This window comes from Hyperolius riggenbachi, chromosome 7 (assembly GCF_040937935.1).
Source record: "Hyperolius riggenbachi isolate aHypRig1 chromosome 7, aHypRig1.pri, whole genome shotgun sequence".
Taxonomy (NCBI): Eukaryota; Metazoa; Chordata; class Amphibia; order Anura; family Hyperoliidae; genus Hyperolius; species Hyperolius riggenbachi.
The window spans coordinates 30,447,938-30,461,839 of NC_090652.1; the positions used below are offsets into that span (position 1 = coordinate 30,447,938).

The 13,902-nt window shown below is 47.1% G+C and overlaps 1 protein-coding gene across 1 annotated transcript in view; it reads right to left on the minus strand.

Moving 5' to 3' along the window:
* The window catches only part of LOC137525459 (sulfotransferase 1 family member D1-like), a 64,603-nt gene extending 55,199 nt beyond the window's left edge, over positions 1 to 9,404 (minus strand). The window contains exon 1 of the mRNA XM_068246557.1: positions 9,336 to 9,404. The gene's annotated coding sequence lies outside the window, so the exon portion shown is untranslated. The remainder of the gene's footprint in view (positions 1 to 9,335) is intronic.
* Between the last annotated feature and the right edge of the window lie 4,498 nt (positions 9,405 to 13,902).

Genomic DNA, 13,902 nt, shown 5'->3' on the forward strand with positions numbered 1-13,902 from the left:
GCCGGCTCCAGGAACTGACGCCAATTGACATTAGGCGGTCCTGGGGCTGCCGCCGCGGCCACGCCCATCAGCGTGGAGCGGTCTTCAGGTAGTTAAAATGGATCCAAGACAAACTTTTGCGGGCTTCATTTTTGTGCCTCTTACATATATTTTCTGGGGCATTCTTCCCCCCCAAATGCTTATTTTTATTATATAAATTCCTCAGTAAACTAATAAACTACTAGAGCCACGCCCCCAGCTCTTCCAGCGCCTCGGCGCTTGCAGTTAATAATGGGGCTGAGCTTTGGCGAGGAGGCACGTCACATATCTTTATTTGCATTTGACTGCTCCACTGTGCACTGACTGGTGGAGGCAGGAAGCCGCTGATTGGTGGAGGCAGGAAGCCACTGATTGGTGGAGGCAATCCCGGCTGGAGTGGAGGCAGGAAGCCGCTGTCAGGGGGCCAGGGGCAGCGCGCATTAGCATCCAGGCAGGCAGCCGATTCCCCTGCATCGTCTCAATCACCCGCCGCCAGCCGCTACTCTGACTGCATAGCAAAGCGACCCGCTGCACCGCCATGACAGGACAGCGGTATACATATACTCCTCCCCTATATAGTATATACAGTGATTTCAGAAGGGGGTGGAGAAGGGAGTGGAGTTATCACAGGCTGAGGGGTGGAGGTTTCCCTGTGTTGATGATGATAAGCAAAACATGGCTGCCCTCATTGTATCACAGGAAGAAGTAAATCATATACCGTTGAAGCTATTTATAGCTATATTTGCTGTGTAAAACATCTACACTTTAGATAGGATATAAAGACAATTTACTTGCTATAGTTATTTTTTCATCCTGGATCCACTGTAATCAGGGCCGGGCCGAGGCATAGGCTGGAGAGGCTCCAGCCTCAGGGCACAGTGTAGGAGGGGGCGCACAATTAATTCAGCTGTCATTCCTAATCGTGTATGAAGCAGAAAGAAATAAGAAAAGCGGATACATGGCAGTGACTGCAAGCCAGATAACTAGATATTAAGGTGTTGGGGAGGTTGTGGGCCCTGTGGCCCTCTTAGTCTAATAGCAATCAGTGTGTGCCGGCTGGGGTGGGAGGGATGGAGGGGCGCACTTTGGTGTCTCAGCCTTGGGTGCTGGAGGACCTTGTCCCGGCTCTGACTGTAATATACAAGAACTAAGTCTAAAGAAGGCTTGTTAGCTGAAAGCTTACTTTTTGTTTACCTCTAAGTTAGCCAATAAATGGTTTCATCTTGATTCAAAACTTCTTGCTTATAAAGCTGAATAAAGGGATTTGGCACCAGTTTCCAATGCTGTTCCTGCACAAACACGCATGCAAGTAATACGAAACACTGTAAGTCTTGTGCAAGCAAATAAAGCAACAGTGGCCTTAGGGTGAATTTTCTGGGATAGCCACTCCTGGGAATATTTACAACAGTCTTCAATGTTTACCACTTGCAGGTAATCTTTCTCACTGGAGAATTGTTTGGAACTGGCCTCATAATAGATCCCAGATTGATGGGCAGCAGCAATTGATTCTCCAATTCTAGGTACACACGATACAATTTTCTGACAGATTTACTGTCAGATTGACTATTTCCAACAGGTGTGACTTGATTTCTGATCGATTTTCCAATCCATTTTCCATAGAAGTGAATGTAAAATCGATCTGAAATCAGGTCTGTTTGAAATAGTCGATCTGACAGTAAATCTGTCAGAAAATTGTATCGTCAGGGGCGTAGCGATAGGGGGTGCAGAGGTAGCGACCGCATCGGGGCCCTTGGGCCAGAGGGGCCCCGAAGAGCCCTCCCTCAACTACAGTATTAGCTCTCTATTGGCCCTGTACTCATAATAATCACTTCTATAGATACTTTGAATAGTGGTAATCACTAACAAGCTGTTCCCAATCCCCTTCTTGTACCTCTAACACTGTAGTTGCCATTGGCAGGTTTTTGGTACGCCGTATCAATTGTCATGGCCGTTTCTACAGCCGTGCGGCCCGTGCAGCCGCCCTGAGCGCTGCTGGGAGGGGGGCGCTGTGATGGAGGGGGGAGTCGCAGCCTCGGGGAGGGCAGCCCAACCTCTCCCTCCCTCTCCCCGGGCCGCCCTCCGTGCGATCTCCCCTCCGACTGCAGAGTAATGCGCAGGGAAGCGCTATAGAAAACTACTCACCTCCCTAGTTCCAATCGCTGCTCTCTCGCCACCAGTCTCCTCTCTCCATAGACGCTGATACACACACACGCTAAACAGGAAGCAGCGTGTGTGTGTATCAGCGTCTATGCAGAGAGAGGAGACTGGCAGCGAGAGAGCAGCGATTGGAACCAGGGAGGTGAGTAGTTTTCTATAGCGCTTCCCTGCTGCATTACTCTGCAGTCCGAGGGGAGATCGCACGGAGGGCGGCCCGGGGAGAGGTAGGGAGAGGTCGGGCTGCCCTCCCCGCGGCTGCGACTCCCCCCTCCATCATGGGGGGCACCTACCTAACCTATATTGGGGCAGCTACCTAATCTAACCTATACTGGGGGGCAGCTACCAATCTAACCTATCCTGGGGGGCACCTACCTAATCTAACCTATACTGGGGGGCACCTACCTAATCTAACCTATACTGGGGGGCACCTACCTAATCTAACCTATACTGAGGGGGCACCTACCTAATCTAACCTATACTGGGGGACAGCTACCTATCTAACCTATCCTGGGGGGCACCTACCTAATCTAACCTATACTGGGGGGCACCTACCTAATCTAACCTATACTGGGGGGCACCTACCTAATCTAACCTATACTGGGGGACAGCTACCTATCTAACCTATCCTGGGGGGCACCTACCTAATCTAACCTATACTGGGGGGCACCTAACTAATCTAACCTATACTGGGGGACACCTACCTAATCTAACCTATACTGATGGGGCAGCTACCTAATCTAACCTATACTGGGGGGCAGCTACCTAATCTAACCTATACTGAGGGTGCAGCTACCTAATCTAACCTATACTGGGGGGCAGCTACCTAATCAAAGCTATACTGGGGGGGCACCTACCTATCTAACCTATCCTGGAGGGCACCTACCTAATCTAACCTATACTGGGGGGCAGCTACCTAATCTAACCTATACTGAGGGGGCAGCTACCTAATCTAACCTATACTGAGGGGGCAGCTACCTAATCTAACCTATACTGAGGGGGCAGCTACCTAATCTAACCTATACTGGGGGCATCTACCTATCTAACCTATGCTGGGGGCAACTATTCTGGCTACCTATATTAGAGGCACCCACCTAGCTAACCTGTACTGGGGGCACCTACCTATCTAACTTATACCGGGGTCGCCTGCCTATCTAACCTATACTGGGGGCAACTCTACTGGCTACCTGTACTGGAGGCACCTACCTGGCTAACCTATACCGGGGGCTACTATACTGGCTCACCTATGCCTGGCTACCTATACTGGGGGGACCTATAGCTGGCTACCTATACTGAGGTACCTATTCTGGGGGAATCTATACTGAGTGCAACTAGACCTGGCTAACCTATACTGCGGGCACCCATACCTTGCTTCGGGGAGGGGGGGCGCAATTTTTACACCCTCGCCCTGGGTGCATTTTAGCCTAGAAACTGCACTGTCAATTGTTATGTATAGAGTGCTTTGGAGGCCCCATTGTAAAACTTGCATCGGGGCCCACAGCTCCTTAGCTACGCCACTGTGTATCGTGTGTACCTAGCATAGGACCATTGCTGATGTCTTTCCTCCTTGGCATTGCAGTTAGCTCTAGACCAGGAAACTGCCCAAACTGCTGCTTTTATAGTGGTCACACTTGCTGATGGACAGTTAATCCAATGCATTTGATTTACAACACCTGCCTGCTACTGACTCTTTGGAACTGGTAAGAGAGTACTTTTTTCACACACTGCTTCTGCATTGTGACTTATGCCTGGTACATACCATGCAATTTTCCATCAGATAGACAGGTCGAATTGATAATTTCTGACGATGATTTTTGTGATTGATTTTGTACAGGAGTGGTCGGAAAATTGATGAAAAAAACAATCTAAAGTCAGATTGGACCTGTCAGAAATTATCAATTCAAATGGTCTATCCGAAGGAAAATTGCATATGTACCCAGCATTAAAGAGAAACTGTAACCAAGGATTGAACTTCATCCCAATCAGTAGCTGATACCCCCTTTCCCATGAGAAATCTTTTCCTTTTCACAAACAGATCATCAGGGGGCTCTGTATGGCTGATATTGGGGTGAAACTCCTCCCACAGTGTAATGTCAGGACCATGGTCGTGGCAGTTTCCTGTCTGTGAACCTCGTTGCATTGTGGGAAATAACAGCTGTTTACAGCTGGGTCCAACGGCCAAAAAAGCAAGCAGCATCTCCTTCCACTGACATCACCTGCCAGCAGTAAAAATATAACCATGTGATAAATGTCAAAAAGTAAATCAAGGAGAGTAAAGCTTTTACAATGGGAAAACACTGACTAAATCATTTATGCATAAATATTGTAAAAATGAAGCATTTTTTTTATTATTTTCATTGGAGTTCCTAAAATAATCACTAAAAGTCTACAGAAGGCACAGCAATAAAATAAGCATGAGTGCACCTTTAGGCCAACTTTCTTGTAGCTTCCCTTCCATGTGCAGCAACCCCCTCCTATTCCTTGTGCAGCCCCCCTTCCTATTCCATGTCTAACATTCATGTACAGCAGCCCCTCCTACAGCTGTATACAGCTCCCTTGGGCAGCAGCTCCCTACTTCCATATGTTGCTCCTTATTTTCAACCTCTGTATTCCATTTGCAGCCTCTTCTTCCATATATGGCAATCCCTCTTCCATGTCCAGCCTCCCCTTGGCTAGCTGCCACCCAAGGCCTGGGCCCTGGTGGCCTCTCCAGAAACCTGGCCCTGGCTAAAGCAGTAACCCAAAGGCCACAATGCCAGAGTAGACAAAATAAGAAGATGCCTCTTTTGTAGCCACTGCAAGAGCTCCACACACAAAGGGACATTGTGAAGATGGAAAGTAAATGACAACCTAAAGCAGCTGATGATACAGAACAAACATTTTACTTCTAAAATAAGTGAAAACTAGTTGAACCTGTTAATAACAAAATAATGAACGGTTGACACAGGAGCGGCATTGCATATTATTACAGGCATAAAGAAATGTAAAAGATTCCACAACTCATTTAAGCCAGAGAAGCACTACATGGAGCTGGTGGATGGAAAAATGACCTCTGGTGTAGCACTCAAGAGAGGCGACGCAGAAGTGCAGCGAATCAGGCCCGGATTTCTGAAAAGGCCACAAAGGCACAGGCTTTGGGCAGAAGCTCAAGAAGCAACTGGAAATGAAATAGGGGTTGCTGCATGTGGAAGAGAAGGCTTCAAATGGGGAGAAACACATGAAAGAGGGAAGCTGATGTCCAAGGGAGCTGCACAAGGAAGCGAAGGGCTGCTGCACATGGATGTTGCACGTGGAAGAGAGGGCTGCACATGGAATGGGAGGGGCTGCTGTACATGGATGTTACACATGGAAGAGGGGGCTGCACATGGAATGGGAGGGGCAATGCTGCACATGGAATGGGAGGGGTTGCTGCACATGGATGATACACATGGAGGAGGGGGCTGCACATGGAATGGGAGGGGTTGCTGCACATGGATGATACACATGGAAGAGGGGGCTGCACATGGAATGGGAGGGGTTGCTGCACATGGATGATACACATGGAGGAGGGGGCTGCACATGGAATGGGAGGGGTTGCTGCACATGGATGATACACATGGAAGAGGGGGCTGCACATGGAATGGGAGGGGTTGCTGCACATGGATGATACACATGGAGGAGGGGGCTGCACGTAGAATGGGAGGGGCTGCTGTACATGAATGATACACATGGAGGAGGGGGCTGCACATAGAATGGGAGGGGCTGCTGCACATGGAAGAGGGGGCTGCACATGGAATGGGAGGGACTGCTACACATGGAAGAGGGGGCTGCACATGGAATGGGAGGGGCTGCTGTACATGGATGATACACATGGAAGAGGGGGCTGCACATGGAATGGGAGGGGCTGCAGTACATGGATGTTACACATGGAAGAGGGGGCAGCACATGGAATGGGAGGGGCTGCAGTACATGGATAATATACATGGAAGTGTGGGCTGCACATGGAATGGGAGGGGCTGCTGTACATGGATGATACACATGGAAGAATGGGCTGCACATGGAATGGTAGGGGAGCTGCTGCACATGGATGTTACACATGGAAGAGTGGACTGCACATGGAATGGGAGGGGCTGCTGTACATGGATGATACACATGGAGGAGGGGGCTGCACATGGAATGGGAGGGGCTGCAGTACATGGATGTTACACATGGGAGAGGGGGCGGCACATGGAATGGGAGGGGTTGCTGTACATGGATGATACACATGGAGGAGGGGGCTGAACATAGAATGGGAGGGGCTGCTGCACTTGGAAGGGTAGCCCCAACATACTTGGCCTGGGGGCAGAAACAGTATAAATCCGGCCTTGCACCACATGGATTGGACAGTAACGGAAAACAAGTGACGACAATGCTACAGAATGCAATATGTACATATCTATGGGATATTTTCTCTGTTGAGAAGGTGACAAGAAATGACCCATCTGATGAATTCCTGCAGGATTACAGTGTTTTGCTTCACGAGAATGATACCAAATTTATCATTAGGATATACAACAGGTTTTATTACTTGAACTCCTACAAGGAAAATGATGATTGTTACTATGTTGTTTTTATATTTAAACATGGCATGAAATCAGTGTCATAACTACAATTCATGGGAACCCCAGCAAGACTTTGATGGGACTTCCCCCCCCCCGTTTACACCCCTTTCCTGGCTTTCTCTTGGTGCCCTTCACAGCCTGGGGGCATCTCACAAGGGTGTGGCCATCAGGATTTCACACCCATAACGTGTGGCCACAAAACACCTGATCTGAAGGATGGACCCCTTCACAAAAGGCTAGCAGTTGGGGCCCCTCACAGCTCTGGGCCCCCTTGTGATCGTTCTTCCCCTGCATGAAATCCTTGGTCATTGCAATAACAATAACTCCCAACTTTTTGAGATGAGAAAGAGGGACAATTTTAGACATGCCCCCATCACACTCCTAGCCACACCCCCACCACATTCCTAGCCACACCCCCACCACATTGCTAGCCACACCCCCACCACTAAAAATTAAGTTATTTTAGAATTCAAACCACATTAGTCTCCTCTCCTCTATCATCAGTAGTTTTTCTTCATATTAACATTTGAAATTAAAAACTATAACAATTTAAAAGGATGGGAATAAAGGTTGGAGCCAATTAAACAATTTTTCAGGAGAAAAATACATATATTTACATAGATCTGTACATCAGTCCTGAAAGAGGGACAAATGAGGAAGAAAGAGGGACAGAGGGATTTGGTTCCCAAAGAGGGACTGTCCCTCCAAAAAGGGACAGTGGGGAGCTATGCAATAATGGTGATATCTGAAGATTTTAAACTGTAGTAGATGGAATGAACATCAAGGGAAAGAGTTGTGAGATTTGTCGTCCATAAGGAGAGTAGAAACAAAGAGTCTGACACCCACTTATCTGGAACACTCCGAGTTAGCAGGTCCTTCAGAACCAGTAGCAAAATATAGATTTACTGTAGGTATATTATAGTAATTACTGATGATTTTCTGGTGCAGTGTTTGTGCACTAGGGGGACAGTGGCAGGGGTTCACCACATTTGTCTGTCATCGCAAAATATAAAACGCTGTTACCAAGATCAAGCTCTTTTGATTGAGGTATTTCCAGCTTGTCCTATCCACGCATCGACTGATATCGGCCCGAAATTGGTCGATTAGCCAATTGGGCATGCTTGTTGCTTCACCAATCTTCAATTGGGTGGGCGATCGTGCCGCAAAATCGGTAGATGGTATGGCCACCTTAAAGGAGTGGTCCAAGCAAAATAAAAATAAAAAATCCACTTACCCGGGGCTTCTTCCAGCCCCTGGCATCTGTCCTGTGCTCCGGTGGCAGGTCACCAGCCAGGTCGGCTTCCGCGTCGGCTCTCTCTGCGCTCCAGCGTGCGGTTCACTGTTCGCGCTGACGTCATCTGGACTGTACAGCGCAGACACAGTAGTTCTGCACCTGCGCTGTACAGTCCAAATGACGTCAGCGCGACTCAGAGCCGCTCGCGCAGGCACAGTAGGAATCCTGCGCAGAGTGGACCCAGGACCACCAATGTGGAGCGAAGCTGCGGCGTGGGCACCGATTGGCAGGCAGGGGCTGTATGAAGCCCCAGGTAAGTGGATTTTTTTTATTTTTAGTAAGCTTGGATGTGTCCTTTATATGCAGATTTTTGAGACAGCAATAAGTCAAAAATGATCCAAAGAATACATTAGTGATCAATTCGCAACAATTACACACAGGGCCGGGCCGAGGCATAGGCTGGAGAGGCTCCAGCCTCAGGGCGCAGTGTAGGAGGGGAGCACAATTCATTCAGCTGTCATTCCTAATTGTGTTTGAAACAAAAAGAAATTAGATAAGGGGATACATAGCAGTGACTGCAAGCCAGATAACTAGATATTAAGGTGTTGGTGAAGTTGTGGGCCCTGTGGCGCCTCTTAGTCTAATAGCAAATCAGTGAGTGACGGCTGGGGTGGCAGGGATGGAGGGGCGCACTTTGGTGTCTCAGCCTTGGGTGCTGGAGGAGCTTGTCCCGCCTCTGATTACACAGCAACTATTGTTCTACCCGACCTTCATATCAAATGGGAAGTGACAGTGCTAGTTAAAGTGAATCTGTAAGAAAGAAAAGGAAAAAGTGCCCCTATGGGGTAGTTACCTCAGGAGGGGTAAGCCTCTGGATCCTAATGAGGCAACCCCAGTGCTCATCACCCTCCAGAATTCAGCGCTTGCAGCCCTCGAACACCACATGCAGGCGGGCGTACTCACCCCAGCGACTCCAATCTTCAACCAATCACATTGTTCTCACCGCTCACCAGCCTGCCGCGTGACATCACACATGCCCCCACATAGCAACACAGAGTGTCGTCCGCTTCACAGCTGACCCACATGTGTGCAGCCTGGCCCAGCGATCTCGCCCAAGGGGATTGGGTCCGGACCCCTGACATGCATTGTTACTGTGTACATGGCCTAAGAACAAGAACAATCTGTACAATCTCTACTTACTTTACTCGTTGAGACAGGGTTATTAGTGCCAACAATAACTAACAACAAGTTGTAACATAAGATAATTTTTACCTCTTGCATCACATCTATCCTCAGGGAGCAATATATATATGTAGGGAAGGGAGGAGAAAAGATAGCCTCAAACGTACCATGGGTTGGTCTACCCTCTGGATTTCTGATGGGCTAGTCCAGGATTCTCATACGGGTTGAGACTCTTCTGAAGTGGAGTGAGGTATGAGAGAGACGTTCTGAAGCTATGAAGGTTGTAATGTTAGTCACACCCCAGGAGTTCTCATGGAAAGAATAGGAGGAGGTCTTACATCTTTATAATGAAATCCTCACCATTGTAGGTGGTGGGCAAGTCTTGGCTTCTAAGACAGCACTCCAGGGAAAGGTTATAATTAGCAGTGTAAAGTAACTGATGTATTGTTGGAGAATCCTCTGGATCCCACGCAGGATGCAGCCTGCATTTAAGAGGCTGTTACCGTGGAACTTGTCTATGCCTTGATGCAGCAATACTAGACTAGGTTGTATTCAATTTATTTTTTCTCCCGAGTTTTTACCTAGGAGATAATTTGACACCTTGGCCCTTATTTACTTCTCTTTTTCTCCCATGGTAAGGGCCTAGGGCCTTTGTTCAATTAGCCCAGGAGATAATTTTTCAACCTTTATAAAAAATAAAACTTTTCAACACTTAGATATTGAGAAAAGAACTACAAAACTAAAAAGTAGGTACAAATAATATTAACCAGTTCACCATCACAGGTTATTTCCCCTTAAAAACCAGAACAATTTGCACCCATTACACTCCTCCCCCCATTCATTCACAAATAACTTTACTGCTACTTATCACACCCCAAAAAAAAATCTATATATTGTTTTCTTTGCCACAAATTAGGCTTTCTTTGGACAGGTGCTTTTTGCTAAAAATTATTTTATTATATATGCATTATAAAGGGATCATGAGCGGGGTCATGAAAAGAAACTGGACCTACCCGGGGCTTCCTGCAGCATACCAGTCGCATCGTCATGCCGGCTGCTGCAGGAGTCCTGTGCATGCGCAAGACTCTTACTGCGGCCGGTGTGATGACGCGATGGGTACGCAGTGGAGGCGAGCACACGCCGCCAGCAGGACCGCGGAGGGGGCCAGCAGGATGCCAGGGACCTCGCAGGCTACGGTAGGCTGGAGGAAGCCCCAGGTATGTCCAGTTTTTTTTTTTTTTTTTATGACACCGCTCAGGGTGCCTTTAAAGGGAATAAGAAGAAAGAAGAAGAAGAAAAAACAATTTTAAAAAATTATTTCTCAGGAGAGTGCTACAATAGATAAAACCCACATATTTTATTTTCCCATTTATCCCAGTTATTACAACATTTAAATTATGTTCCTAATACAATGTATGGCGACAATGATTTAAATAAATAAAGGTGTATTTTTCCATTTTATGTTTCTTTATACTATATCAATGATTTATGGATTGTGGTTAATACTGTCACTTTTATAAGTGTTTTTATTTTGATAATTATAGGGGAGGGGAAATAAGGGGTTAAAATTAATGGGGTTTTTTTTTATAGGGCAATTGAAGTGAGAGGGATATGGAGGCTGCCATATTTTTTCCTTTCAAACAATACTGATTGCCTGGCATCCTGCTGATCCTCTGCTTTTAATACTTTTAGCCATAAACCCTGAACAAGCATGCAGCAGATCAGGTGCTTCTGACATTATTATCAGATCTGATAAGATTAGCTGCATGCTTGTTTCTGGTGTGATTCACTCTACTGCAGGCAAATAGATCAGCTAGACAGCCAGGCAACTGGTATTGTTTAAAAGGAAATCAATATGGCAACCCCTGTATTCTTTTCACTTCAGTTGTCTTAATATTTGTAGGTGTATTTTTTATATTTTGCCCACTAGATGGCCCCACGCTATCCTGTGTACTGAAAAGTACACAGGAAGTAGTGTAAACCTGTGTTTTTACTTTCACTTCGTAGATGACCACAGGCATCTCATTGATGCCGGTGCTCATTTACTACGGGGACTTTGATCAGCTTTGGGAACATATGTTCCCATTCACAGATCAGTACCCTGCCACGGGCACGCATGTTGGGAGCTTTAAAGGTACCGTATTTTATTGATAAGGTTTGAAAATATCTCAAGTAAGAAACCTAAGGAATAAGGTTAATAGGATATGAGCCAAAGGCTCTTATTCGTAAGTCACTTTTTCTCCTACGTTTATTCCTAGGTGATATTTTTACACCTTAGCGTTCTCAATAAATGCCTTTCAAGCCACCAGCAAGTAAAAAAAAAACGATTTTGACAGTATTTTTTCACCTACTCTTTGGTACTTTTTTATTTGCAAAGTGCTGAAAAGTAAAAGTGTTCTACTAGGAGAAAAGTCAGGAGAAAAAGTGAATTGAATAAGGGCCTAGGCGTTAAAGTGAATGGGAACCGAAATGTAAATAAAAAAGTCAGATACTCACCTAAGGAGAGGGAGGCTCTGGGTCCCATAGAGCATTCCCTCTCCTCTCCCGGTTCTCGTTGTTGACCTGGCTCCCCCGTAATGGTATTCGACCGTTTCGGTCAAATATCGCTGTTTCCCCACCAAAGGGAGGCTTCGGAAATGCATCGGGAGCCCAGTATGCGGCGTATGGTCTGAGCTCTGACCAGCTGAGCCTCCACCCCTTCAACCTCTGTAGCAGTGCCACCAGCGCTTATACATCTATTTGTATAAGACAACCTCTGCTATGACACTAAGGGCTCGCTCACACCGGAAGCGTTTTGTGATTTTTTTTGAAGCCCTGGCGATTTTCAAAAATCGCCCTGAAAGTGCTTGTGCCATGATTCTCTATCAGAGAGTTCACATCTGAGAGGTTCATTTCCGATCCGCTCAGCAAAGCGCTGCCTGTATCATTTTTGAGGCGATTTTGCCTTAATGGGAGGTATAGGAAAAAACGCAAAATGCTCACAAAATTGCTTTGTGCATCGATTGCGTCCACGTTTTTAAGAATAAATACATTGTATTTATTATTTTCCTAGTCAAAGAGTTCACATCCTGACTTGTGTCAGGGAGTGAATTAAAAAGACGCTCGGGAAAAGTGCTTAGAAAAGCGCTTTTCACAAAAACGCAACGCCCACCCAAGCGCTGGGAAATGGAAATAAAAATTGCGTAAAAAAATAACAAAATGCTAACATGAACGCAACGCAATGGGAACGAGCCCTGAGGATGCGCACTCAACCTAATTAGTTTATTACGGTGAGGCCTGTTCTGAGTGTAACCTCTCCTGTTAAACTGCTGTATGGTCTCGGGCTCTTGGCCACCATGCTACAGCTCAGTTTCAAGGTGCTGGAAATTTTCTTATAACCTAAGCCAGTGCTGTCCAACTGGTGACCCGCGGGCCGCATCCGGCCCACCAGGCCTCCAGCTGCGGGCCGCTCGTCTCCCTGAGCTGCAGGCATGGCTTCCGCTACGGGCGCCATGCCTGCAACCTCATATCATGCACTCTCCCGTGTCCCCGCTGGCGCTGCCTCAGCTCGGACCTCACAGATCACGGCGACTGAAGAGAGCAGAGTGCGCATGGTACCCGCATACACGGAGTACGTCACATGCGGAAGTGACATCATTAGTCAATTCCGCATGTGAAGTTCCTCCGCGCGGGTGCCATGCGCACTCTGCCTGCTTCAGTTGCCGCGATCTGTGAGGTCTGAGCTGAGGCAGCGCCAGCGGGGACACGGGAGAGGACAGCGCTAATCAAAGGTAACGGGCGAGGCACTGGACACCTCGCTATCTAACTCAGGAGGCACCTGTCACTATCTAACTTGGGGGGCACCTCTCACTATCTAACTTGGGAGGCACCTGTCACTACCTCATCTGGGGGGACACCTGTCACTACCTCATCTGGGGGGACACCTGTCACTACCTCATCCAGCCACACCACAGAATCACTGCAAGGCCTTTCAGCCCACACATCATCCCCAATCCGGCCAAAAACAGTATAGTCAGACACAGCAGCCAGTAGAGGAGAATTTAGAAGCCAGGTGAGAGGTGTCTACCATATTAAGGGGGCATTCTGCCTATTTAATGTGAAATGCTGTCTATTTATGGGCCTCATGATTGCTGAATGTATCTTGTTGGGGTCCTCATGATTTGTTGGGGGCCTCATGATTGCTGAATTTGTCTTGTTGGGGGTCACATGATTGCTAACTGCGAGACTATGGGAAAAGCTGAATCCTCATCATATGAGAAAATAGCATTAAACCTACTTTTTTAGCTTTTTAAAACGGAAAATAAAACTGGGAGGTTCTAAAAAAAAGAATACATTTTTCTGGAGTCGGATGGATGAAATTGTTTATCTTCACAGTTTATTTTCAACTTGGATTTTCTATAACCTTCATGTATGAGTTAAAACGTTTGTATTTAGTTTAAATTGCTGTTGCCACTTTGCGATAGATAAGTGACTTTTGGGTTGCAGCTTGGGCACTCGACCTCCAAAAGGTTCGCCACCACTGTCATAATCTAATGTCCCACCATTGCTAGGTTCATGTAAATTTGTCTCCACCTGTGACCACACTCACATTCTGGTCCATGGCCACACCCATTTTTCGGCACGGCGCGCTCCGCATGCCGCTCTACGCACAATGGAACCCTTGTTTTTCAACTTCAATGAACTCTTGAACTGCATTTTGTGGGGATTTGCTGCCAATTGCATTGCATTTTGTGG